The sequence below is a fragment of the Plecotus auritus genome (genome assembly GCF_963455305.1).
Source record: "Plecotus auritus genome assembly, chromosome: 3".
NCBI classification, from domain to species: Eukaryota; Metazoa; Chordata; class Mammalia; order Chiroptera; family Vespertilionidae; genus Plecotus; species Plecotus auritus.
In genome coordinates this window covers 157,333,404-157,360,194 of record NC_137772.1, presented here as the reverse complement: position 1 = coordinate 157,360,194, position 26,791 = coordinate 157,333,404, and the positions used below count along the sequence as shown (strand labels likewise).

The following is a 26,791-nucleotide window of genomic DNA, read 5'->3' as shown; positions in this document are numbered from 1 at the left end:
TCATTGCACTGGGACTATGTGACAACATTCTGGATACCCCCAAAACATCACCTACCTGTTAGAGGGATGTTTGCCCCTTCACTTGTTTTGTTTGTGTGAGTGTGTGTTGGTGGTGAGTGACATGGCTCCTGTATATCTGGGTAAAAGCTCAACAGATGGAGAGGAACAAAGAATGGTTCTGCTTTCAGGTTCAGAATTTTAATCTATTTTTAGTGGGAAAGCAGTGTTTCAATTTTCTCAATTCAGTTCTTCTGGCCTTTACATTGGCAGAAATTCCTTCTTGATTCTGGTAATAGTTTTCAGTGTACTTGTGAAAATTCGGCTTCTGCTGGTTTCATAGGTACTTTAGTAAGGGATTGTTAAGCAGACACCACTTTAAACCATGATTCTACTCAGGCAATTTTCAGTTCTAAAAGACAAAAGCACCTGCAATCTGTCACTTGAATGACACCCAGTGTCCCAGCGGTTTAGCAGAAGGTAAGTAAGGTCTATCCATTCAGAGTGCTCAGAGCACATGCATGAAGGAAGAGCATTAGAGTTGGGCCTCGAAAGTAAAAGTTCAATGGGTACATTTGGGGTCGAGGGTTATTTCAGATAGAGAGCCTGACAGGAGAAAAAGTGTGGGAACAGGAAATGATAAGCGATCTTTGAGAAATAGCATCTAAGCAGTTTTTGGAATTGGGGGACACAGTTATATAGGAGATATGAGAGAGGCAAGAATCATAGAAACTGTAAGACCAGAAAAAGTCTGCTCAAACCCAGAAAAGAGAGCATTCAGAACATCAGCGAATACCAACTTCTGTTTTGGCTTCCCACAGCATACCCGCCCAAACCTGGGATGAGAAGCCTCAGGTCTCAGGTTCCCTCTCCAGTTCCTGTCCTGAGTCTTGCCTTTTCCGAAGGAGCCACAGCCAGCATCTGAGCAAACCCAGGTGTGAGGGGTCATGTGACCACGTGGGAGAATGTGTGCCTGCAGGGCCAAGCCTCTGGGTGGACAAACAGTGCTCCACACTGCCTCCTTTGAGTTTTTTAGTAAAATAATCTCATGCAGGAAAAAAAGATAGACCTAGTGAGTAAATTTTCTAAGGCTTCTGTGATAAACTGAAAACCATGAAAGCATTTCCATGCAAACTAACTTAATAAAGGAAGAATGACTTGTCTGGCAAGAGAAGAAAGGAAACGAATATTTATTAAACACCCATTATTTGCCAAGCACCTGCTCTAAGCACTTTTGCATATGTATCTGCATCTTCCCAGTAGCTCTCTGAGGGATTACTTGTACCCATTTCACAGGTGAAGAAAGGACTAAATTTAGGAACACAATAGTGAAGCAAAGGTTCAACCCAACTTAGAATTTAAAACCCCAGCTCTATCTGCTTTGTCACCCAACAGCAAGGGTATGGTGGGCAGGTCATGTTAGACTATACAGTTCCCTCCGTAGAGTTGAAGTCTGTTTTGGGGAGGAAGGTTAGGACTGACTGCGGTATAATGTGGAGGCAATACAGTATTCAGGGATAAGAACTCAATGTTTGCAGTCATATTCATCTGGGCCCAAACCCTGTCTCTCCCATGGTGCTGTGGTGCACCTTTGGTCAGGCTATGTAGCCTCGTTGCATCTCAATTTCCTCCTCTTTTATTTTTATCCTCACCCGAGGACATGCTGAGAGAGAGAGAGAGAGGGAGAGGGGGAGAGAGAGAGAGAGAGAGAGAGAGAGAGAGAGAGAGAGAGAGGTTGGTTGCCCTCCTTATGCATCCTGACTGGGGATTGAACCTGTAACCCAAGGTATGTGCCTGACTGGGTATTGAACCGCAACCTTTCAGTGCACAGGACGATGCTCAACCAACTGAGCCAATCCTGTCGGGCTCCTCCTCTTGTGTAAAACACGTAATTAAGTGCACTTACTTCAGAGGATTATTACAAGGGGTAACCAGATAGTGTAAGTAAATGGCTTATAAAAAGCTATGCCTATCATTAAATTTAAGTAATAATGAATAAAGTCCTACCTAACTCCCACCTTCTGCTTCTCTAAGGGAACTATTCTAAGAGCTCTTCACAAAAACTTGAAAATTGTTTACACTGAGATTAACTTTTACATTTAAAAATCGATGGATAGAATCTACACCTTTGTCACTAAAAAAACAAAATACGTCCTTCTTGATTACCTATTTATCTTAAATTTTCCCTTTATTAGGGCAAGTCCATTTCCTCCGATCCCTAAACAGTTTCAGAGCACTTCACCCTAACACCTCAGACGATATCTCCAAGTGCAGATAGGAAGTTAAGCTTGCACAGGCTGTTGCCCTTCCAGAGTGTATTTCCACAAAGCAGCCCTTGGCCTGTAAGTCCTTTCCTATCCTGGCTGTGAAATATTACCACAGGATGCCATTACCTTGGAGAAATCTCTGCTTTTGTTAATTCTTATATTTAAGGAGCAAACTATATTTAGTTATTGAAATGTGGTGAAATTAGGAAATTGTGTCAGTAAAATCAACTTAAAGTTTGAAAACTTAGTCATGTCTTGTGCTTGAAAGGATTAGTTACACATCCATATAGATTTTAAAATGTTATTTTTTGTTGTTACAAAAACATGTTTATTGTAGCAAATTTGTATAATTCAGAAGTTTTAAAAAAGGAGTTAAAATCACTCAGTCACATAAACTTCACTAGCATTTAAACTGATTTTTAAATTTTGCTATTTTATAGGTAGTAATGGTAGTGGTTTATTGTTTTACTTTTTTCTTTCTTTGGTTAGAGAGAACTACATTTTCATATAACTTCCTTCATTTATCGATCCTTATCTTTGAGAAAGGTCTGTTCATGCTCTTTCTTAATGTTTACATTATAACATTAATGTATTTATTATTCATTACTATGATAGATAAGTTAGTAGTTATTTTTCAAACATATCTGTTATAAATGTACAGTTTATTGTTGCCTTAAAATACTAAGGATTTTTAAACAGTTATATTTATATTCAGTTAAACATATTAATCTTTCCTTATGTAGTCTTTTACATCATTCAACTTTTCCTGGAAGGTAAGATTTTTAAAAAGTTAATCTTTTAACCTATTTGTAATTTATTTTGGGATTTAGTAAAGGTGAGAACCACCTGAGTTTTCCCTCAAATAAATTATCAGAAATTTTAATACATTTACTGAACCATCTAGAGAAGATCTTTACATATTTTCAGATATTAAGTTTTTAACTAGCAATACTGACTAATGGTCTGGAGAAGAAAATTACTCTTTACTGAAGTAAGAGAATGTGAATTTGTTCTACAGTGCTCATAAACCAAAATGATAAGAAGTGAGGACAGAATCAAAAAGACATTTTAAAAATAAAACAAATATAATAATTTAAGAGAAAGTGCAAATTAAGATACAGGGAAAAAAAATGGAAAGGATTTAGAGAAAAAAAAATCAACAGAAATATTAGGATACCTGAACCTTTAATAAAAAACAAAACGTAGAGAACTAAGAGCACAAACTCCTATTAAAACTTTGTTTCTGTTCTGTTGTGTGACTCTGGACAAACTGTTCAGACTTTTTTTTATGCCTCAGGTTGCTGTTGGACAAAACGGAACATAATAAAAAGCTTTATCAAGTTCTCACTGTAGCACCAATTATTATTTATGCCAAAAAATAAATAAGAGGGAGGAAATTCAAAAGATATCAATGCAAACAATTGAAGGAAAAAGCAAATTCTTAAGAAAAGGTAAAAGGAATGCAATAAACAGCATGTTAATGACAATTAAGTGAAAAGGAATGCATGTATAAATAAATATTATTGGCTAGGGCCACACATCAATTTCAGCAAGAGAATATAAACAACTCTCTGCTGAAACTGCTTAATCCTGTATCAATGCTCCTAAGGATGAGAGGTGGGAGGAAACAAACAAACAAACAAACGAGACACTACATTTGAGTGTTGGAGTAACTCAAAACGAGGCATTTATTTTCCTGGTAGTTGGAGTGTGTGCTGGATTTTAGAAGCTGGATTTTAGTGGGAGGAATAGGCTTTTCAGCACGTGGCTCTAATTTTCATATCTGGCTGATCCTTCAGCAGTATCTTGGCCATCAACAACGGTAAGACTTCAAGCCTGGCACCGCACTTAGTACCCAAAAAGGAATGGAAATGGGAGTCAGAAAATAAAGTGAAACAATAACCGTTTGCCTGTCATCCAGGAAGATGTACTTTGGAAACTATTACATTATGAAATTAAGTTCCAGTGGGAAATGGTGGCAGCTGCTTATCTTGAAGTACTTGAAACCAGAACAGAAAAATGTGCATCAAAAGATTATAAGAAGAATTAGGGCAAAATGTAAGCAGATTTGATCTTTGAGAGCTTTTCCAATCATAATTCATTTTGTTGTTCTGTAAAGAATAGCTTGTTCAGAGCTGTCTTTATTAATATACACATCTAGTCCTCCACAGTGAGAAGGTAACTAACCCCATTCCTGGATCACTTGACAGATGAGAGGGTAAAAAAAAAAAAAAAAAAAAAAAAAAAATGAGATGGAGTGCTAGGAGAGTTAAATTGTGACTTAAATTCAAAGCTCTTGGAAAGTTAAATGTGACATAACTGCAGGTTACTGATTTCTAGAAGCTGAAAGGAATGACTAGGTATTGTGAGCATCCATAGTGAAACTTCTCAAAGGAAATCCTGTATGGAAGAAATGTAATAAGTGCAAAAGGTACCAGGCACAGGCCCAGGGAGGTGATTAATGAATTTCACTTTAAAGGAGAAAGAAAATTTTAGAACAGAGAACATTTTTGGTGGGGGAAGTGATTGATTTCCCTGCTTGGAAGCACCTACATCATTAGGTGGACTGTTGCTCTCCCTTTTGAGTGATTACATAAACAAATTATGAGTTAATATAATGATATCTGACCTTTCATGTATGCATAAAGCAACCAAATTTGCTACATATTTTTATTATTTTAAAAATAAAAATAAAAACAATTATTTAAAAACATTGAAATTGTTACATTGTTCTTTAAGAATTGACCTTGGAATCTGAGTTTATTTATTTATTTTGGGATCTGAGTTTAAATCAATGCTTCATTTAAGTTCTTTCAGCCTCAGACTCTTTATTCTGGAAATGGGGATAATAATTAAGCTCACAGGATTGATTTATATTATAAAAGTTAAGGAAGCAAAAATTTGTAAACATTTCCAGCCCAGTATCTGACATATAACATACATACCTGAATGATTACAATCCTATCTAATAAAAGAGTAATATGCAAATTGACCATCACTCCAACACACAAGATGGCCGCCCCCATGTGGTCAAAGATGGCTGCCCCCATGTGGATAGAAGATGGTCGCCACAAGATGGCTGGCATGGGAGAGCAGTTGGGGGCGATCAGGCCAGCAGGGAGGGCAGTTAGGGGTGACCAGGCCAGCAGAGGAGGGCAATTGGGGGTGACCAGGCCTGCAGAGGAGGGCAGTTGGGGGGGACCAGGCATGCAGGAGAGGGCAGTTGGGGGGAACCAGGCCTGCAGAGGAGGGCAGTTGGGGGGGACCAGGCATGCAGGGGAGGGCAGTTGGGGGCGACCAGGCCTGGAAGGGAGGGCAGATGGGGGGACCAGGCTGGCAAGAGAGGGCAGTAAGGGGTGACCAGACCAGCAGGGGAGGGAATTTAGGGGCAATCAGGCCAGCAGGGGAGCAGTTAGGCATCAATCAGGCTGGCAGGGGAGTGGTTAGGGGGTGATCAAGCTGGCAGGCAGAAGCGATTGGGGCAATCAGGCAGGCAGGCAGGTGAGCGCTGGGATCGGGCCTAAACGGGCAGTCGGACATCCCTCGAGGGGTCCCAGATTGGAGAGGGTGCAGGCTGGGCTGAGGGACACACACCCTGCCGCCCCCCCTGTGCACAAATTTCATGCACCAGGCCTCTAGTCCTATCTAATAAAAGAGTAATTGACCGCACCTCCGCTACACCCACAAGCCACTCCCACCAGCCAATTAGGAGCAAGTATGAAAATTAACCCAAACAAGATGGCTGCGGCCACGGAGCTGCAGCAAGCAGGAGGCTTGGGTTTCCCTGGCAATGGAGGAAGCCAAGCTTCCCTGCCACCCTGGCAGGCCCAGACCTACACTCAAGGTTACAAAGTTTCAATTATAGAAGATAAATAAATCCCAACAAAAATGGCGGCAGCCATGCAGCTGAAGAGAGCAGGAGGCTTGAGTTGCCCCCGGCGATGGAGGAAGCCAAGCTCCTGCAGCCCTGGGCCTGCCTTGGTCTCCACTACAAAGTTTCAATTATAGAAGATAAATAAATCCCAACAAAAATGGCTGCGGCCATGGAGCAAGCAGGAGGTTTGGCTCTGCTCAAGGCTACAAAGTTTCAATTATAAAAGATAAATAAATCCCAGATCCCAGGGCCTCTGCTTGGGTCGCCGGGGGGCATGGCTGGCCTGCAAACCACCACAGGGCCCTCGCCCAGGCCACCCATGCCCCAAGGGAACCCCCACCCTGATCCAGGACACCCTTCAGGGCAAACCAGCTGGCCCCCACCCGTGCACCAGGCCTCTATCCTATCTAATAAAAGAGTAATATGCAAATTGACCATCACTCCAACACACAAGATGGCTGCTCCCATGTGCTCAAAGATGGCTGCCCCCATGTGGACACAAGATGGCCACCACAAGATGGCCAGTAGGGGAGGGCAGTTAAGGGTGACCAGGCCGGCAGAGGAGGGAAGTTGGGGGTGACTGGGCCTGCAGGTAAGGGCAGTTGGGGGAGACCCAGGCCTGCAGGGGAGAGCAGTCAGGGGGTGACCAGGCCTTCAGGGGAGGGCAGCTAGGGGTGACCAGGCTGGCAGGGGAGGGCAGTTAGGGGCAAACAGGCTGGCAGGGGGGCAGTTAGGCATCAATCAGGCTGGCAGAGGAGTGGTTAGGGGATGATCAGGCTGGCAGGCAGAAGCAGTTAGGGGCAATCAGGAAGGCAGGCAGGTGAGCAGTAGGGAGCCAGCAGTCCTGTATTGTGAGAGGGATGTCCGACTGCCCGTTTAGGCCCGATCCTACAGGAATCGGGCCTAAACGGGCAGTCGGACATGCCTCGAGGGGTCCCAGATTGGAGAGGGTGCAGGCTGGGCTGAGGGACACCCCCCCCCCCCCGTGCACGAATTTCATGCACCGGGCCTCTAGTAATTAATAATGATCACATGGTAATTCTTAATTCACTCTATGCACACATGCTGGCTGTGTGGGAGCTATTATGGCATATACACTGATAAATATTTGAAGAAGGCAAGGTTGGGAAAGCTGGTTAGTGAAGAATTAGTAGCAGTGTTACATATGCAAAGTCAGCAGTCATCTAAGTTGTAACCATTTTTCATACCTCAAGCCCTTAAAATTCTTACTTCATGTCCTGAAAATTAAAAACTTTTTTTCAGGTTCAAAAATAATACATGTTCACTATAGAAAAACTTTAAATACAGAAAAAAAGAAAGAAATCCTATTATATGAACACTTAGAATAACTGCTAATAACATTTTGTGTGTATGTCCTTCATATATATATGTGAGGCCCAGTGCACAAAATTCATGCACTAGGGACGGGGCGCGGAGGCGGGGGGGGGGGTGCTTCAGCCCAGCCTGCACCCTCTCACAGTCTGGGAGCCCTTAGTGGATGTCAAACTGACAGCTATCCTTAGCACTGCCGTGGAGATGGGAGAGGCTCCTGCCACTGCCACTGCCCTCGCCAGCCATGAGCCTGGCTTCTGGCTGAGTGGCGCTCCCCCTGTGGGAGTGCACTGCCCACCAAGGGGCAGTCCTGTGTTGAGTGTCTGCCCCCTGGTGGTCAGTGCGCATCATAGCGACTGGTCATGCCACAATTTGGTCAATTTGCATATTAGCCTTTTATTATATAGGATATAAATGACAAAATCTAGATTTTTACTCCACATATTCTTTCATGACTTGGTTTTTATTTAGCTAAATATATCATGAATGACTTTTCATATCTTCAAACACTACTTATCTACGTAAACACTATTTTCCCAAACACTATACTAATTCATTGTATGAATGTACCATCGTTTAAAACAATACCTTATTTTTGGACACTAAATTGTTCTCAATTTTTCACCATTAAAGATAAGACTTCAAATTAATAACCTTGTATCTAAATGTTTGTATTTCCACAATTATTTGTAGGTCAAGGAGTTTTCAAGACTAATTCAAAATCTCTGAGTTTGGAGGAGTTAATGGACACATGGAGTGCAGAAGAGGTATGAAGACGACTCTTGGCCTGTTTGGGTTCTTTTTGCTTAGGACTCTCTGAATTTGTGTGACTTTTTTCCTTCACCAGGTTAGGGAGGTTTTCTGCCATTATTTCTTCAAACACAGTCTCTATCTCTTGCTCACTTTCTTCTTCTTCTGTTACTCCAATGATGTGAATATTGTTAGGTTTCATGGTGTCTTCAGCTGATTTTTCAGGGTGGTTTTTCTGTATTTTAGTTGTATGTCCAGTTAGGTTCTGGGAGCATGTCAGTGTAGCTTTCACTTACTCCACTGCCATTTTTGAATCTCCAATATATCTTATTCACTAGAAATGACTTATCCTAAAGTGTGAACTCCTTGAGTACAAAGACTTTTACTTTAATCCTCCCTTTGTATCCAGTCCTGAACCCATGAAAAGCAACTCTTTGTCTGTATGAATGAATAGTGAAAATAAATTGGTTAGGGTAATGCTATGTGTAATTACTGTACTGTGATGGCTTTTCTAATCCTTCTGATCATGTTAAACAGGAGATTGAATATTTAGAATGGAGAAACCAAGCTTAACTAGGTACAGAAAATGTTACAGTTGATATTTAGTTTGAGTCTCATGTAAATATCAATGAAGTCTGAGCATTAACACCCTAAAGAGCCCTGGTAATTTTGTTCTAAAAAAGAAAAAAGAAGTAGTGCTTTGTCTTATAACCATGTATGATTAATTTTGACTCTTTTTTGGCATTTGGTATTGTTTTGACTGTCACTTATGGTGAGGAGGCTGTATCCCTTTTAACAAAAGAACAAAATGATGGTAGCTATTATTTTAGTTCAAAAGTTTAGTTTTTCCAAGTTCATATAATTAGTTAAGAAAAAAAATGGCATTGAAGAAATCATGGCATTTCAAAAAGTAAACCATTATTTCTGAAATGAGAAATCGTACTTTGAATTTTAGCTGATATAAACACACACAAAACATTCTCTAAGTAACACAATACAGTGATAACTTCCTATCTCTTTGAGCAACCAATTACCAAAAAAAACCATTTTAGCACTGAACATTACAACTAAATTAAATACATTTCTTTACTTTCAAGGCCATAAATGACATGTGATTACAATAACCCATAGAACTCAGCTAAAATGTGAATCATCAAAAAATATACAACTTCTCAGCTTCTTCATTTTTTTTTGTTTGTTTGTTTTACAACATCTGCTTTTGCAGGCCAAGTAGTTAAAACTGAATTCTGCAATTTACAGAGAAATCTCTATTTGCAGATGTCATGATCTCAAGTATAGGAAATCCCAAGGAATCAGCAAAAAAATTAAAAGTAACATTTGAGTTCCACAAGGTTTCATGATATAAAATCAAAATAAGAAATCAATTGTATTTCTATACATTAGCAATGAATAATCTGAAAATGAAGTTAAGAAAAACAATTCTATTTACCACATCATCAAAAGGAATAAAATACTTAGGGATAGACTTTGCAAAAAGTGCCAGAGTTGTACACTGAGAATTACAAATAATTGTTGAAAAGATTAAAGAGGACCTAAATAAATGGAAGGATATATCATATTTATGTATTGGAAGACTTAATATTGTTAAGATGGCAATACTGAAATTGACCTGCAGAGTCAACACAATCCCTATCAAAATTTCTACTGGCTTTTTTTTTTGCAGAAATTGACAATCTGATCTTAAAATTCTATGGAAATGTAAGGAATTCAGAACAGCCAAAATCATCTTGAAAAAGAACAAAGGTAGAAGTTTCACAATTCCTGATTTCAAAACTTACTACAAAGCAACACTAACCAAAGCAGTGTGGCATTAGTATAAGAATAAACATAATTGATCGATGGAATATAGTTGAGAATCTGGAGGTAAATAAAAAATGATTAAATACTGAAGTGTCCTTCAGTGATTGGATAAAGAAAATGTGACTGGATAAAGAAAATGTGAGTAGTGGAATATTACTCAGCCATAAGAAAAGATGACATACTGCCATTTGTGACAATATGGATGGATCTTGAGAATTCATATCATAAGAAAAGTAAGTCAACTGGAAAAAGTCTAGAACCATATGATTTTATTTATAAGTGGGATATAAAACTGAAAGCAGCAAACAAACAAATAAGACAAACAAACAAACAAACAAAAACTCATTGACACATACAGCAATATGGTGGTTACAAAAGGAGAAGAGGAATGGAGGGACGTAGAAGAGGGTAAAGAATGGGTCAAACATATGGTGATGAAAGCAAACTTGACTTTGGGTGGTGATCTCACAATGCAATATACAGATGGTGAGTTATAGAATTGTACACTTAAAACCTATATAATTTTTATTAACCAATGTCATACCGATAAATTTAATAAACTAAGAAAAAGACATTCCACATCATTAGGCCTCATGAAATCAAAACTACAAGAAGATACTACTTCACACTTCTTAGGATGACAATAATAAAAAAGACAGCTAATGACAAGTGTTGGTGAGGATGTGGAGCAATTGGAACCTGCATACATTGCTGGTGGGAATGTAAAATGGTGTAGCCGCTTTGGAAACACAGCTTGGCAGCTCCTCACAAAGTTAAACTTATAGTTACCATATGACCAGCAGTTCCACTCCTTGGTACATATCCAAGAGAAGTGCAAACACCTGTCCACACAAAAACTTGACCTGAATGTTTATAGAAAATTATTCATAACTAGAGGCCTGCTGCATGGATCCTTCGGCCTGGCCTGTGGGATCGGGCTGAAACTAGCTCTCTGACAACCTCCGAGGGGTCCCGGATTGTGAGAGGGTGGTTCTCAGGTGACGCACCCTGAAATCGGGCTCCCTCCTCTCTGGTTCCAGGTGCGTCATCCGAACTGTAGCTGCCAAGTCACCGCAGTTCGGCAGCTCCTCTGTTGAGCACCTGCCCCCGGTGGTCAGTGCGCGTCATAGCTACCAGTCGGCCGGTTGAACAGTTGGCCAGTCGCTTAGGCTTTTATATATATAGATAGCCCAAAGTGAAAACAATAGAAATGTCCATCAACCAAATTCCTATGTAAAATGTGATATATCCATAATATATAATATTATTCAGCCACAAAAAGGAATGAGGTACTGATACAACATTCATGTTACAACATTAATAAATGTTAAGGACATTATGTTAAGTAAAATAAAGCAGACACAAAAGGTCACATATTTTATGATTCCATTTATATAAAATGTCCAGCATAGGCAAATCCACAGAGATAGAAAGTAGATGGGTAGTTGCCAGAGGTTGAGGAGTAAGGAATTGGGGAATAAATGCTAAGGGGTATGGTTTCTTTTTGGAATAATGAAAATTTTCTAAAATTAGAGAGTAGAAAAAAATTTTCAAGATCTTATAATCAATCTTTGTTATAATTTTTAAAACTATGATGTCCTTTGTTATAATTTTATAGTATCATTTTGATGGTAAAAATGTCTACCTATTAAAAGTTTTGTTGGTAGAAACAACAAATGAATGAAAGAAAGAAGAAAAATGGGCTGGAGCACTGAAAACATTTCCCAAAGAGAGAGACTGTTTGTTTGTTTTTTTAATATGTTTTTATTGATTTTAGAGAGAGAGGAAGGGAGAGGGAGAGAGAGAGAGAGAAACATCAATTGTCTGCCTCCTGTATGCCCCCTACTGAGGATCGAGCCTGCAATTGGGCATGTGCCCTGACTGGGAATCGAACCAGCGATTTCTCAGTACATGGGATAACGCTCAACCAACTGAGTACACTGGCCAGGGCCCCACAGAGACTGTTTTTAGATGGCAAGAACGATAAAGTTTCACTGCAATGTATGTATAGACCCATGGACAGTGGCAGCTCTGATTATTTTTAGCTGGTAGGACATCAATGGAAAATTTTGTAGTCAACATGTAGTATGTGTGTTTGCATAACACAACAGACATTTTAGAGAATTAGATAATATAAACGAAGAGCAATATATATTAGTAAGAGTCAATTCCCATTATGGGCTTCATGAATGAAAATACAAGACCATTTTATGACACAGCTCAAGATTCCATATATCTGTATCAAGCAATAGGCAGCACATTTTCTAGTCAATGTAACCGTGGTAACAAATTTTCTGAATACACCTCTGCGTTGTTGTGATGTTCTGCACTGCTTTTATCTTCAAGGTATGTTTTTAATTCTCTTTCAGATAGATATTATATGAATCAGTATCTACACACACACACACACACACACACACACACACACACACACACACAGACATCTAATAAGGGCATCTTCTCTTTCCCCAGAGCTAATTTGGAACCTCTGCTTATTATATGTTTGCAGTCAGAGTGCAAATTCCCTCATTTCTGCCTTCTCTGGGAAAAGGATGGGGAAGTTTCAGGAAAAGACAAAGTATCTATTTTCACGACTCTGTCTTCCCTCTAACCAGAGTCAAGCAGGAGACCTGGCTTAGTTTTCCATTAAACTCCCAGAGCAATGACTAGCTGGCCCCAGGATGTGTCCATAATCCCAAGGTGGCTGTATGGCTAATACAGTTGTAATAATGCAATGTGGTAATGTAATTAGTGTATGCAATAAGTGCTATTAATGTTGTTGATGATGATGGCAGCTAATATAAATTAAGCTAAGCTTGCAAAATTGGTTTATCTATATTACCTCATTTACTCCTTACAACAGTTTTTGAGGTGGTATTATGAATTTCCTGATTTTATATATGGGGAAACTAAAGATGTTAAGTAACTTATCAAAAGTCATATAGTAAAGTATATGATACAGGCAGTGTGAATCCTGAGATTTTATTCTTAACCACAAAGCTGTGATTAACTTAGTTCAACAGCAAACATTGAGTGCCCACTATTTTCTACAAACCATGCTAGGCTCAGGACAGGGGTGTTGTGGATGCCAGGGTTAAAAAAACATGAACTCTGATGTTAAGGGCTTTATATACTACTAGAGGCCCAGTGCACGAAATCGTGCATGGTTAGGGTCCCCAGGCCTAGTCTGTGATAAGGGCCATGTTCTGCCCATTTGCCAGTCCCCAGTTTCGCCCCGCTGCCACCACCGATCAATCGGAGCATCAGGGCCAGTGGGAGGAACCAAGAGGTCTGCCTTCCACCTGCTCGCCAGTCCCTCCTGCGCCTCTCACCCTGGTTCCCCCGTTAGCCATCCCCTGATCTATTGGAGCCTGAGGGCTGGAAGGATGGACCAAGAGGTGGTCAATGCACCTCATGGCGACCTGTCGATAGGTCGTTCCAGTCATTCTGGATGCTGGCTTTTTATATATATAGATGAGGAATGAGATGTATATAGATGATTTGAATATTTTGTAGCCTGTTATGGGATAGCCATGCAGTGGTACAAAAGAAGGATCTCTTACCCTTTGAGACAGAATGGAGGGACCTGGAGAGTATTATGCTAAGTGAAATAAGCCAGTCAGAGAAAGACAAGTATCACATGATCTCACTCATAGGTGGAATCTAATGAACAAAATAGATCTAAAGGCATAGAAGCATGGAACAGACTGTAGAATCTCAAAGGGAAGGTGAGGGTGGGTGGGAAGAGATCAACCAAAGAACTTGTATGCATATATGCATAACCCATGGACCCAGACAATAGGGTGGTGAAGGCCTAGGGTGGGAGGTGAGGTTCTGGCTAGAAGGGGTCAATATGGAAAAAAGGGAACATATGTAATACTTTCAACAATAAAGATTTAGAAAATAAAAAAGTAATATCCATCTGAATGCTTCTAGAAATACTTCTCAGTCATTTGATGTAAGAAGCAGGTACCTTAAGTGATTAACCAAGGCACATCAAAGTCTACCTTTACCTAAAATGAACTCTCAGTCAAAATTATGAAAATCTTCTGTCTCCAGAGTTTCCACCAATGTTTATCTAAGAACAGCAATTTAGTTAAGTATACATTCCTGTGTTTGTTCAGTGTTCACTTAAAAGTGCACCACCCAGCAATGCAGTCCTGAGCGCTGGTCAGTTGGAATGCTTTAGGAATGAACCAGGATGACTGTTGCCCTCAAATGTCGTTGGCCTTTCCCCTTGGAATTTCAGAGTAGGGAGTTGCTTCCTTTGGCCAGTGAGGACTCAATGACTTTGCTGGGTTACTCTGTGGCCATGGATTGTATTTAAAGTACCATTGCTTCTCAGGTGGAAGGAAGGCCTCCATTACCTGGAAGAGTTGTATTAGTGATAAATGAAGAGAGTGGCACTTGACTTTATCGCTATAATCACATTGTTGCCAGTGTAAATACACAATCATGTTATCAGTGATGCTTAGGGCAAAGGTAGATGTTTAAATATAAATGACTGAACATTGTTGCCAATAGTTAAAATAAGCTTTTCCCCTCAAGTAACTGGAATATGCTGATCTGATGCCATTCACAGTAATTCATTTTTATGTCTGCGTCTTCCCTTATCCACGGACAGATGAAATAGTCACAAGATAGCCCTGAAAATCGAATAGCCATTCACCCCAGTGCAGAAAGCAGGCACTCCAGGCAAGGGAAAGAATTCTTACTTTGGATACTGTGTTTTATTATCTAACTTATGTTCAAGGAGCAGATGGATTGGTAAAAAATAAATATTTTTGGAAAGTAAAATGCCATACACATTTTTAAGAGTGAACTGAAATTTCCTGTCATGTAAAGGACATTTTTATACTTGCTGTAGGAAATATATACATTTACTTTTCTATAAATAAAAATGTTCTAAATTTGCATGTTTCAACCAAATCAAATCAAATGAAAATAATGTCAAAAGCACTGTCTACCTAATTTTCTGGAAACAGCCAACATATTGATTTAAAATTAAAGTTATATATATACACTTTTCCTCTTTGTTATTGAGTTATAATTTACATACCAGAAAATTCACCTTTTAAAATTGTACAATTCAGTGGTCTTACTATAGTCACAGAGTTGCATAATCATCACAATAATCAATTTTCTAACATTTTCCTCACCCTACTCTCCATCCCTCCCTCTACTAATCTACTTTCTGTGTCTATGAATTTGCCTACTTTGGACATTTCATGTAAATGAAATCATACAACATATGGCCACCAGTGTCTGACTTCTTTTACTTAGCATATTATTTTCAAGATTCATCCATATTATAATATCCATCAATATCTCATTCCTTTTAATGGCATAGTATATTCTATTGTATGGATATATTACATTTGTTTGTTAATTTATTAGCTGGTGGAGATTTGGATTGTTTCTACTTTTGGTTATTATAAATAATCCTGCTAAGAACATTTGTGCACAAGTTTTCCTGTAGACATGGTTCCATTTCTTTTGGTTATATACCTAAGAGTGGCATTGCTTGATCATATGGTAGCTTTAGGTTTAACTTCATGAGAAACTGCCAAATGTTTTTCCAGAGTGGCTGCACCATTTTACATTCCCACCAACAATGTATGAAGGTTCCAATTTCTCTATTCTCTTGCCAATATTCGTTACTGTCCATAATTTCATTAAAGCCATCCTAGTTGGAGTGAAGTGGCACCTCATTGTGGTTTCAATTGCAGTTCCTTAATGATTAATGATGTTGAGCATCTCCTCTTGTGTTTTCTGGCCATTTGTATTTCTTCTACAGAGAAAAGTCTATTCAAATCCTTTGCCCATTTTTATATTAGGCTATTTGTCATTTTATTTTTGAGTTAGAAACTTATTTATATATTCTGGATATCAGACTCTTATCATATATACTAGAGGCCTGATGCATGAAATTCGTGCAAGAGCAGGCCTTCCTTCTCCCGGCCGCCGGCACCGGGGACCCAGGGACCCAGGGACCCAGGGACCCAGGGACCCAGGGACCCAGGCTTCTCTCACAGAGGGAGGTCCTGCCTACCCCCTGCAGCCTGCCAGTGGGTGGCCTGGGCCTCCCTCTGTGGGGCGATCATAGGGCAATGGCCAGGCCCCCGACCAATCGCATTGCACCCGCTTTGGTTGGCCTGGTGCCAGTGGGTGTCATAGCGTGGTCCCAGATGGTCATCCAGATGGTCATTCCACTGTTTGGCTGTTTGGTCGATTTGCATATTATGCTTTTATTATATAGGATGATTCACAAATATTTTTTCCAATACTATAGATTATCTTTTCACTTCCTTGATAGTATCTGTGATGGTTAATTTTATATGTCAACTTGACTAGGCCAGGAGTCCCGAGATATTTGATCAAACATCCTGAGTGTTTTGGAGCGAGACTATCATTTAAATCAGTAGACTGCGTAAAGCAGATTGCTCTCCATAATGTGGGTGAGCCTCATCCAATTAGCTGAAGGCCTGAATAGAACAAAAAAGGCCCACCCTCTCCCAAATAAGAGAGAATTCTTCCTGCCTGACAGCGTTTGAACTGGAACATCATTTGTATCCTGCCTTCGGACTCAAACTGAAACATTGGCTTTTCCTGGGTCTTGAGCCTGTCAGCCTTCAGAGAGAGAAACATGGTTGTGAGAGACACATTGATTGGTTTCATCCTGTACGCGCCCCAACCCAGGTGTGTATCCTTGACTGGGAATGGAACTTGCAACCCTTTGTTGTGCAGGTCAACGCTCTAACCACTGTGAAACACTGGCCAGGGCTATGATACATTATCTGTATGTTGCATTGTGTGCCCACCATCCAAAGTCTGGTCTTCTCCCGTCACCACATACATTTATGCTAGGAAACACTCAGATTGATTCGACTATATCTGCCCTCTAAATTTATCTCCCATTTCAGGTAGACTTAGTAATTTTCAATTTTTTTCTCTTGTTTACCCTTATAAGTAAAAAAGAAAAGTAAGCGCACCCCACTGAAATGTGCTTATTTATAAATTTTATGCATGTACTGCTGTATTTACATATGCAAAGTATAAAACATTTACAAGATTTTAAATTGGAAAGGGCAAGATAAAAACAAATATGATTTTCTAATATTTTTTTACACTCCCATGGACCATTCTACACATTCGTTGCACTGCGCACACCCACTTTGAGACCAGTGCCTCAACTATCTATACTTAACAAATGTACCTGGTGGCTTTTTCAACCACTTTGGATATATGTGATGGTAAGCACCTGAGCCACTGCAACAAAATCTCTACCATGTCCGCTACAATCACTATTCATGAAAGATGACGTAAAATAACACTTTTTTGTTTATCACAGAACCCACTTCAATCTGCCTTCTAGATATGCAACTGATAATCATATTAAGTTTTCACTATAGGGATTTGCCATCCAAATGACATCTATAACTGTAAAGACAAAATTAAAATGTTCTAAACTTAATATATTCAACAGCCCTTCTCCAAGGCAGATGGTAGTGGAGAATATGTAAAAACACACTTTTGAACAGCAGCTATAAGAATATTCTCTGTTTCTCTTATAAACTACTAGAGGCCTGGTGTACAGATTCATCCAGGACGTGTCTAGCCCATCTCATGATTGGGGCCAGCCGGCCAGGGAGGGACCATAAGAGGGTTCCAGGGCATGTCTGACCCATCTTGCCCAGCCCTATGACGGGACCCCAGAAGCAAGCTAACCTACCTGTTGGAATGTCTGCCCCTTGGTGGTCAGTGCACATCATAGCGAAGGGTCAAACGGTCGAATGGTCGAACAGTCAGACACTTAGCATATTAGGCTTTTACTATATAGAATTCTCTTTCAGTATCTTATCTAATAAAAGAGTAATATACAAATTAACTATCACTCTGCTACACCCACAAGCCATGCCCACAAGCCATGCCCACCAGCCAATCAGGAGCAAATATGCAAATAAACCCAACCAAGATGGCTACGGCCACAGAGAGCAGGAGGGAGGCTTGGGTTTCCCCGGCAATGGAGGAAACCAAGCTTTCCACCTGCCCTTGCCGGCCTAGGCCTCCACTCAATGCTACAAAGTTTCAATGATAGAAGATACATAAACCCAAACAGAAATGGCGGCAGCCACGGAGCTGGAAAGAGCAGGACGCTAGGGTTGCTCACGGCGATGGAGGAAGCCAAGCTTTCCGCACACCCTGGCCGGCCCAGGCCTCGCTTAAGGCTACAAAGTTTCAATTATACAAGATACATAAATCCCAATAGAAATGGCTGCCAGCATGGAGCAAGCAGAAGGCTTGGCTCTGCTCCAGGCTACAAAGTTTCAATTGTAGAAGATAAATAAACCCCAGATACCAGGGCCTCCGCTTGGGTCGCCAGGGGGCATGGCCGGCCTGCAAACCACCACAGGCCCCTCGCCCAGGCCGCCCCACGCCCCAAGGGAACCCCCACCCTGATCCGGGACACCCTTCAGGGCAAACCAGCTGGCCCCCACCCGTGCACCAGGCCTCTATCCTATCTAATAAAAGAGTAATATGCAGATTGACCATCACTCCAACACACAAGATGGCTATCACAAGATGGCCAGCAGGGGAGGGCAGTTGGGAGGGACCAGGCCTGCAAGGGAGAGCAGTTGGGGGGGACAAGGCCTGCAGGGGAGGGCAGTTAGGGGTGACCAGGCCTGCAGGGGAGGGCAGTTGGGGGGGACCCAGGCCTGTAGGGGAGGGCAGTTAGAGGAAAACAGGCTGGCAGGGGAGCAGTTAGGCATCAATCAGGTTGGCAGGGGATTAGGGGGTGATCAGGCTGGCAGGCAAAAGCAGTTAGGGGCAATCAGGAATGCAGGCTGGCGATCAGTTGGGATCCAGCAGTCCTGGATTGTGAGAGGGATGTCCGACTGCCTGTTTAAGCCTGGGCAGTCGGATATCCCTTGAGGGGTCCCAGATTGGAGAGGGTGCAGGCTGGGCTGAGGGACACACACCCCAGTGCACGAATTTCGTGCACCCAGCCTCTAGTTGTTTTATAAATGAATTAATTATTTATTTTCACCAAAGGCCTGAACATAGCCATCCTAATATTTCTCTAGACAATTCTTAATCTCTGAGATAATCAATAATGACATTTTCTTTAGCTCTCCAGGACAACATGTTTCTGTGAATATAATGAAATAATGAACAAGGAAAAAATGCATATTTATCACCTTTCAGATAAACAAAGAATGTGAGACTGGAATGAGACTTAAATGCCAGCTGATTCTGTCATCTGAGCAAGTTAACTGGTCCTAAGCTACACTAGTGACACTTAATTCTAAAAATGATTATTTCTGATGATGAGTGGACTTAAGAAATATATAATGCGTCTATCTACTAAAAGACTTTAACAAGGGATTATAGGTGTGGGGTCACCAGATTTAGCAAATAAAAACACAGGATGCTCACTTAGATTTGAAAAATAGCTCTAACTGCCAAAGTTTTAGAATTCAATGAAAAAAGCTGGACACAGGACATTTAGGGTGTCCTGACAAAGTCAATACAGAATGCAGGACAAAAGTATTAATTATAGAACAGTCCCGTGCATACAGAAAGCCTGCAACCAAGGTTGGGGAACATAATTGACCTAATTTCAGTTCCTTCTATGCATCTGTGTGTGTCTTCTATCCATGGCAGAGATTTGTAGATGTGGAAGGAAAAGAAGAATTAAGTACCCAGAGATTTTCAAGGCTGACTAAAAATGAATTATTTCTTCTGTTTATTATATTTTTCATTGATTCCAAATAAAAAATAAAGTAGTATTTTCTTTCACTATATACCAAACAATTATAATGCAAAACCTGATAACAATAATATAAAACCTGATGCTCTGGCCAGTGTGGCTCAATTGACTGAGTGTCGTCCAGTGCACCGAAAAGTCACAGGTTTAATTCTCTGTCAGGGCACATGTTCAGGTTGCAGGCTAGATTCCCATCCCCTGAAGGGGTATGTGCGGGAGGCAACTGATCAATGTTTCTCTCTTACATCAGTGTTTCTCTCTCTCTCCCTCTCCTTTCCTCTCTCTCTAAAAATCAATAAAAACATATTTAAAAACACACACACACACAAAAACCTGATAGCATAAAGCTTGATTTTCCTATAATAATGCTTACTGATTTCTGGTATGAGTAGGGCACCATGCCATAGTACTTGAAATTCTCTCAAATTACCCGATTCAGTATAAAATGAGTTTTAGAAACTCTGTTACTTTGATTTGATTATGATAAATCCTTGGAACTTTGTTTTGCTTTCATTTGACTGAATTATCAGTACACATTTTCCATTAACATTAAGAATTCTCCATGTCAGATGAGGACATTCAGAGAACTGTGAATGAGCTAAAAATGAAGTGCTTAAGACATTTGGTCAAGAGTACAGAGTTCATTAACCGAATACTCTGACCAATTCTTGGAGTTCAGGTCCACACCTAACAAATTCCAAAAGTTCTTCGGACCTCAGCAAGTCAAAATATACTACGGAAATCGTTTTGACAAGAACTCTTGGGCTAAGCTTTAAGTAATCAGTATCTGCTTAGGACAGGAATCACCCAGTATCCTGTGGAGGAAAACAGCTGACATGAGGGCCATTTCAGCTTTCCCTCTTATAATCACGCTTTCTAATGTCCTGCCAATTCGCTCCTGGGCTGCCCTCGATAAGGCCTAGAGCATTACGGGAACCCAGAGTTCACGAATGCAGACGTTGCCAGGCTCCCCACCCCCATCTTTTCCTGCAGGTCATTTCTGCAGTGAAATTGTGCTTGATCACAGAATGCCTTTTTTTTTTAAAATGCAAATCCTAATCAATGTTATAAAACCTAATTAAATTGCATTATGGTTTCGTTAGGACAACAAATCCCTTTTTTTTTAAATAATGAAAATTGCAAAGGCTTACGAACCCAATTTCAATTGGTTCCATAAAACATAAATATTTATTTATTTTTAAATATTTTTTATTGATTTCGGAGAAGAAGGGAGAGAGAGAGAGAGAGAGAGAGAGAGAGAGAGAGAGAGAGAGAGACATTAATGATGAGAGAGAATCATTGATTGGCTGCCTCCTGCAAACCCCCTACTGGGGATCAAGCCCGCAACCCTGGCATGTGCCCTTGACCAGAATTGAACCTGGGACCCTTCAGTCCGCAGTCCAAGCTCTATCCACTGAGTCAAACCCGCTAGGGCTAAAACATAAATCTTTATTATTGCTACCAAAGAAGAAATAAAAGTCCTGACTGATATCAAATGAGAATCTTCCAAAGAGCCATGGACACCCTCTCTGGGAAACACTGTTGAGTGCATTTGTGTCGGAATAAATCAGAGCGTCCTGTGGGGACTGCCCTCGGTAGATGAGAAGGTGCCTCTCAAGGGAGGCTTCTGCGACTCCCTGTCAGGTTTAGGATCCTTACCTGGCCTTTCCCCGGTTTGTTTGATTTGCCTTTAAATTTTAAAATGGCAACAAATATCTCCAGCAGGATTTTTGAGAACATGGAAACGAACTGCTTCAATGTCCTTTCGAACAACAATCCTCTGCTGACCCTGAGTTTTCTTCGTCTGTTAGTGGCGCACAGGTGCCACCTACCGGTGGAACGCGGCACCACCGGCTCTTCTCCGAGTGGGATGGGTTTTTGAGGGTTAGGCTGAACAAATTGCTTTATTTTAGAATGGTTGTACTTCTCCACTGAAAAGATTGAATCCAGTCGGACTGTGACTATAGAAAAGGCTACAACAGAAGGATAATGGGTGGCCTTGGGCATCAGGAGAGGCAGGAAATAGGAAGGAGTATGAGATTTGGTGGCACAGACCTGAGTTCATCTCTGCAGCCTGCTGGCTCTTTGACATTTTCTTAAATGTCTGTGCCTCAATTTTCTCATCACTGAGGTTGAGATGTTAAAATCTGACTCCTGGAGGTGGTTATGAAGAGGAAATGAGGTTATGGTTGTAATGCATCTTGTTCAACACCTGGCACATAGCAGCTTCTCAACAAACGTTAGGTATTCACAGAGATACAGCAAGTCTTTTCTAACTCCTTCCTTTGCATATAGAGAAATGGTTATTCTGGGACATTTTTCTTATTGGTACTACCACTAGACCTTGGGGTGGCATCCAATATTTAAATATGCCAATAAATAATCTGACTTCTCCCATTCCTTAATCATTGCCCCAATGAGTTTTTCTGTTCGGTTTAGATTAAAGCTCTGATTTGGCTCTTCCCTGGATAGGGTTTGCATAGACAGAGGTGGACTCCATAACAGCAACGCTTTCTGTTCTAAGCACTCCAAGAGCGGTTTAGTTATGTAAAATGCATGTGTCACACAAACAACATCATCCAGAAAACATACTTGGCATATGTTCCTGGAAGAAATGCATTGCAGACAGTTACCAATTGCTATCTCTATGCCTACTTGTAGATGCTCTACAGACGCTCTTAGAAACGCTGCAGCCACACATCCTAAAGCTCTCAGCTCTGTAGCTTAGGAATGATGCTAAAGAACCAAGAGAACAGCCGAAACCGGTTTGGCTCAGTGGATAGAGCGTCGGCCTGCGGACTGAAAGGTCCCAGGTTCGATTCCGGTCAAGGGCACGTACCTTGGTTGCGGGCACATCCTCAGTAGGGGGTGTGCAGGAGGCAGCTGATCGATGTTTCTCTCTCATCCATGTTTCTAGCTCTCTATCCCTCTCCTCTCTCTTCCTCTCTGTAAAAAATTAATGGAATATATTAAAAAAAAAAAAAAGAACCAAGAGAACAGTTTTGATTACAGTCACTCGGTCAACATTGCACATGGAATAGACACTCACCTATCCTGGCCAGCACCACACCAGGGCACTCACTGCTCTTGTAATAACAGTTGGCAGCCGCCTGCCTTGGGTACACACCCACACTGCCTATGGGGCCGCAGGTGGAAAGAAGAGCAGGCACACAGAGGATTGCTCCTGTCCAAATAGATTGTTGTGCAAATCAAAAGGGAAACTAAAATGAGGGGGGGAGGGGAAAGATATTAAATGCCTTTCAAATGTATTTTAGGAATGCTGCAGGAGACTCTGGGTTAACTACCAGATTTCTCATAGGCCCCTGGCAGGTGCCAAGTCTCCCTAACGGCTTAAAAATGCTACTTAGTATCTTGGGCTTTTCTGCTCCCTGGCTATTGGGAAGCCTGGGATTGTGGCTCTGCATAATGGTTCGGATTCAAAACACTACAAACTTTTTGTGGCATTTAAACCTTATTTCACAGACGAAGCCCCTCCATAAAGGTACTTTAGTGAAAAAATAAAACAAGTGTGTCCAAATCACCCCTGCTGCTCCATGAAATCTGTGGGAAGGTGGCTGGATGATTCGGGAACTGACAGGGTCAGCCAGAGCAGCAACCCCAACGAGCTCTCTTAGGAATTCTACGGTGACTCTGTGGCCCAAGTCCACCCCAGTGTTAAATGTATCCAAATTTTAACGTGGAAAACATTTAAAAAGAACAAGCTATCGGAGTTTGTTCTCAAAATAAAGGTGACGTGGATGAATAAGTGGCTAAACACTCTTCTACCCTTTGGGAAGTTTGCCCTAGTTATGGACCCGCCATGGACGCTTCCTCTCCGCCCACTTCTTTCCTGCCTTCTTACCACCAAAACCCAGGGTACTTCCAGGTCCTGTGCCTAGGACCTGCCAATGCCTCGGTGAATAAGAATGCTTTTCCTGTGTCAGAACACGAGACATTTTAGGAACAGGAAAAGCCTATCCGGTCCAACATACCTGCCCTTTTTAGGTTTATCCGAATCTCACCTTCCTGTATTGTTACCTTTCTTCGTCTTGCTAGGCAGAAACAAACAAACATTATTTTGTATATTTCTCATGATCTCTGCTGTCACCAGACCTGATACAAATCAGACACATGTTTTAGTCCCACTGTCCTTAAAAAGAATGATTTCTGAAAACAGTTCCCAGGGCTAGTGGGCGGTCTGTAATTTTTCTTTTTATATAGAGTTGTAAACCATGAGAGAGCAGGCTCCAAAGAAGCGTGGCTTCGAGGGATAAGAAGGTCACCTGGCTTCTCCGAAGCGAGTTATCTTATTGGTCATGTCCTGGGAACCAACACTGCTTTCAGAGCGTTCAGTGATAAGGGATATATTTATGTAGAATAGGACTTACTACGAAGAAAATTTGCAGGTGGCTAAAGATTAATCACACACAGCAGAGACCTGTTAAAAAGCTTAACATTCTCTGAATGCTTGGCCCCTGTTACACGTTTCATATCTGGAATTTACAATAGGGTGAGGTAAGCCACTCACCATCATAAAAAGGGTGAAATATTTAATCAACAGATGTTTCATTACTCGAGAAAATTCACATGTTCAATTTAAAAGCCCGAAGATGGGCCTTCCAGGCAAGCCCTGACAAAGGATTCTGGGCAGTGTTTCTGTTTAGTGACGAGAAGTCTTATGCCCTGGATTTTTACTTTTTAACTGTGCAGGTCAACAAATCACCAAGAAGACACCAAAACTGTCTGCCAGATGTCGACTACTGATTAATTTGTCTTAAGTTCAGCCAAAAGGGAAGAAAATATGATGGGTGGAGCATGAACAGCAAGCACAATCAACATCTGACCAACCAGGGTTTCCTGTCACCTTGGGAACAAAATTGATTGGCGCTGGTTTCCTGTGTACAAGTTAAAAACCAGTAGCAACTGCAGTAACAAGAATAAACTCCAGATAAGAGACTTGGAAATTAAATCAAATCATATCACCAAAACTTCAGCTTGAAACCCTGAGCAGAAACATCCTAAGATAACTTTTGAGGGCATTCCCTTTCCCTTTTAAGTTGTTATAGACTTAAAGCATCTTTACTTCTCCTGCTACCATTCTGGCAGTCTAAAATCACTGAAAAGGACAAGAGAACTTAAACGTACATAAAGGGTCATATATTTTGCCTAAGATTTAATATGTTTTTGTCATTCAAAAGATAACATTTTACTAATGCACTGCAGTGACTTTTTTGTTCCAGTGTTTACATTATCTGGAATTATAGCTTTCCAGGGGCAGAGGGAATCTTTTGTACAAGGGACAGTCCCAACATGCATGCAGATTAAACATGACAGATACACGTTGTAACCTAAACTATCAAAATACTGGAATTACAGAAGACAAAACAGAACCAAAATAGAGCCAAAGCTTCAGCAACATTTACCATTTTTGTTGCTGTTGCTTATTTTAAAGCTTTTTTTTTTTTTTTCTTATCCCCTTAGCTGCCGTTGCCATCAGCATTAAATGGCATTCTTAGTGCAGTGAAATGGGTTTGGGGCAACATGACTCTGCTTCCGGTGTGGGTTCTGAAGTTTTATTTCTTTTTAAAAATATATATTTTTTATTGATTTCAGAGAGGAAGGGAGAGGAAGAGAGAGATAGAAACATCAACTATGAGAGAGAACCATTGATTGGCTGCCTCCTGCATGCTCTGCACTGGGGATCAAGCCTGCAACCCGGGCATGTACCCTTGACTGGAATCAAACCGTGACCTTCTGGTTCATAGGTCAATGCTCAGCCACTGAGCCATGCTAGCTGGGCTGAAATTTTATTTCTTACTGCTTCATTCAGTCAGAAATACTTATGAAGCACAGAAATATGGGGAGGCGCATCTATAAAGTGAGGATTATGACAAATTACTAGTAAGTAGCATGGTTAATTACCCCTTTATTTTGTAAGAATTCACAGAGATCCTAAGAAGTTAGACAAGCATACTATTGAGATGTAATAAAATAGGATAGCAAAAACATTTGCAAAATATACTAACTTTGAAAGACACTTAAGTTAAAAATTGTAAATGACCGTTTTATTTATGAGATGTTTTTAAAAAGTTATTTCATATCCTCTTATTCTATTCTTCCAATTTCAGAATCCCTCTCACAATTCACTCGTTCACTATAGAAGCATATATAAATTGTAAAACACTCCTCATACTGTGTGAGGAGCCATTCCTCCCAGTATAGTGGTTAAGCGTGGATTAAGGAGCCAGACAGCCTGGGGTTCAAACTCAGGTTCTGCCCCTTAAGTCTGCGTGATCTTGGGCAAGTTACTTAACCTGCATGTCCATCAGTTTTCTCATTTGTAAAATGGGGGTACAACTAGGACGCTTACTTTATTAGTGTTTTGAGGATTGAGATCATACATGTAAAGCACTTAAAACAGTCCTCAGCACACACCACATGCTTCATAACTGGCATGTGAGTCCTATTACTGCTCCTGCTGCTCCTGCTGCTGTCGAGACACTTGCGATCCAGCTGCTACAAGGACTGCAGCCTGTTCTGCAGTTACGTCTACTGTGGTTTTGGATTCTCTTGCTCCTACTGTGTCTGACTTATGGTCAGCAGTTCCCACGGTTATGCTACTGTTGGAACGACTGTGGGAGCCTGGTCCTGCTGCTGTTGCCACCACGGCTGTCACCGTCATCAGCAGTTACTCTGGGTGTGCGTGTGAGCGTGTGGAGATGAGAGTACACTCTGGAGGGATATTACGCAGCATGCTGATGGTGGTGGGACTGACTGCAAAATAATTTCTGTGTTTTTGCTTTGGCTTAAATATACTTTCAAAATGTCTGCAATAAAAATGTATTATTTGTGTAGTCCATTAAAATTTAAAAAAAGTTTAATAAGGGCTGAGGAAACATTGTGGTCTCCTATTAACCAATGTTTTGTATTGCCTTGTGGCCAAGGCTATCTTCCTGAGAAAGGAAGGGTGTAGTGGGCGTC

At 40.9% G+C, this 26,791-nt stretch overlaps 1 protein-coding gene across 1 annotated transcript in view; it reads right to left on the bottom strand.

The window, feature by feature from the left end:
* PTPRR (protein tyrosine phosphatase receptor type R) overlaps window positions 1-26,791 on the bottom strand; it is a 248,135-nt gene that overhangs the window by 46,525 nt on the left and 174,819 nt on the right. The window lies entirely within an intron of this gene.